This window comes from Hipposideros armiger, unplaced genomic scaffold (assembly GCF_001890085.2).
Source record: "Hipposideros armiger isolate ML-2016 unplaced genomic scaffold, ASM189008v1 scaffold_926, whole genome shotgun sequence".
NCBI lineage: Eukaryota > Metazoa > Chordata > Mammalia > Chiroptera > Hipposideridae > Hipposideros > Hipposideros armiger.
This window is the reverse complement of record NW_017732276.1, coordinates 121774-124418: the sequence shown is the minus strand read 5'-3', so window position 1 is coordinate 124418 and position 2645 is coordinate 121774. Positions and strand designations below refer to the sequence as shown.

Genomic DNA, 2645 nt, shown 5'->3' with positions numbered 1-2645 from the left:
AAAATGACAGCAACTTGTCTGTTCCCCTTCCCCCAATTCCCCAGCACTGTTCCCATCACCCCAATTCCCCAATAAAAATCTTAAAAAAAAAAAAGATTTCTCTAACTCTCAGACTCTCAGTAACTTTCAAGGTCTTACAGATAGCCTTAAATGTAAACAGCCTCTGCTTAAGGCTGAGGTAACTAAAGAGAAAAAAAAAGAGGCACTTTTAAACCCAGACGGCAGCCACCCCCACTCCTTATTGCAGCCTCCTAAAGTTATAAGGACAAGTATAAGACCTTAGGTCCTCTCTACAATTGTTAATAATTCTGTTTGTATATATAGTCTCTGAGGTCTATACTTTTCTATGTTTTATATGTATTATTATATTTTTACCTCCGGATGGTATTATGAATTTATAATATTTAATTAGCTAAAAATAAAAAAATAAACAGTTTATTAATTAAAATAATAAAAATTAACTCAATTACTTCTCAGGATCACATAATTTAAATAAATAAATAATTTAAATAAATAAATAAATACATATATTTAACTAAGGCTAATTTCTTAATTTTACCAAGTTATATAAAATAATAAAAATTATTAAATATTATAATAGGTATTTCAAAATAACAAAACACCAAAATATCAATTATTAAATAGGTCTACATTTGTCTATTTCTGGCTTCTTATCACAGAGCTATTAAGGGGTAAATTAAGATCTATTAATATATCATATATTACATTACAAAAGCCTATGCTTTTCAAGGTTATAAAAAATATTCCTACCAGACAGAGTTTCAACAAAAGAGAAACCGAAACAGCAAAAAGGGAAGCTGCTGCTCTTGCGGGCAAACAGCCTGACATCACCAAATAATGGGGGCTCTGGTAACTGCTTTAAATTCAGTAACAAAAGATTTCATTAGATGGGTCATCTTAAATCTTTTAATAAATGTTCCAAACGCCTAACAGATATTAATGGAATAAAAATTTTTTAAACCACCCAGTATCTTAATTTTAGGTATTTTTAGGTATAAGGTTAAGTATAAAAATAAGGTCAAGTATACTAACTTTTAGGTATTTTTAATTATAGGGTTAAGTTTAATTAACATTAGGTAATGTTAAGTATGCGGTGATCAATTTTAAGGCTCATGAACTTTGTTTGACTATAGGTATTCCTTGGGTGCCAAGGATACCAACCTTAACTAAATCCATTTTTCAAATTTTAAAATTTCAAATTTTCACAGTTTTTAAATTCTTTACAACATCTTTATAATGGACAATTTTATCTAACAAGGACTAGATTCGGTCCTTGTGTGGGGGAAGGAATGTTTGTTTCTTCCTAGGAACACAGGACGAAGGAGAAAAAGACATACTCACAACAGGTAAGTATGCCTCTAATATCATCCTAATTGAAAATTGCAGAGTTGTAGGAGAATTTTAAATATACGGGTTCTTCTCACAATTGGCAGCTTTACTAAATGTAGAGGACATAGTATTTTAGTCCTCTGTCAATCACTACTGAGGGACCCAAAATTGTAGATCCTAGGATACAAGCCCTCATAGTAATAAAAAATAAAAAAATAGGTTAGGATTCATAATACCAGTTTAAGGCTTCACAACAGTTATATCACTCATAGCTTCAAAGCATTGCTACTACAGTCACCACAACAGTCTCTCATTACTAATACTATAATAAGCTTTACAGTAATAATCTTTTACATTTCATATTCATATCCAAAAGAGGTGGATACAAAAAAATTAAAAATCAATGTCTTAGAGATAAAAAATAAAAGTTAAGGTCAAGATCATACGCCACCAACTTACCTACAGGTATCATATAAGGAAATAAATAATACATAAGAGAAGTAAAAAAATAAATAATACATAATAACAATAAATAACAATCACCTTCAGGACACTTGGCAGAGTATAGATTTCAGCTTTGGGACTTATTGGTCCAAAAGATTTGGCACAAAAAGTAATATTACACCTACAGGGTGCTTATGACAGGATGGAGTCCTGGAGTGGATACATTTACCAGCAACATCTAAAAAAATTGTTACACCATATCCATTTCTTACTGCACTCCTAATTTTAAAAGGAAGGGAATGCAGTATTGAGCTCTTTGGCAAAGAGCCTGCGTCCATCATTTTACCATATAATAAGGAACAAACCAATCAACTTCCGCAGTTTAATGAGGATTGGCAAATAGCAGTTTGCACATTTACATGACAACTGTTGTATCACTTACCTAAAAATCCCATTTTACAGTTCCTTAATATGCATCCTTTTATATTTCCTTCAAAGTATTCTCGTTCACCTATTTCTCCGCCGGCAGCTTTGGTTTTTACTGATGGATCTTCTAATGGGACCGCTGCTACTAAATTCAGTTCCTCATTTGCAAGAAACCTCTGAAACTTCCGCGCAATGGACAGTATTGGTTGCAGTTATTTTTTCTTTCACAATAACAGGATGAGGCTTTTAATCTCTACACAGACTCACAGTATATTGCCTGGCTGTTTCCTCAGATAGAGACAGCTACTATACCTCACAATAAGACTTCAATTTTTCCCTTGCTACTTCAACTTCAAAATCTGATTCACATACACACACAAATGTTTCATGTAGGTCACATTCGGGCTCATTCCAACTTACCAGGA

General features: G+C 32.3%; 1 protein-coding gene across 1 annotated transcript in view; it reads right to left on the bottom strand.

Moving 5' to 3' along the window:
• CDH17 (cadherin 17) overlaps positions 1-2402 on the bottom strand; it is a 97048-nt gene extending 94646 nt beyond the window's left edge. The window contains exon 1 of the mRNA XM_019630653.1: positions 2237-2402. The gene's annotated coding sequence lies outside the window, so the exon portion shown is untranslated. The remainder of the gene's footprint in view (positions 1-2236) is intronic.
• Between the last annotated feature and the right edge of the window lie 243 nt (positions 2403-2645).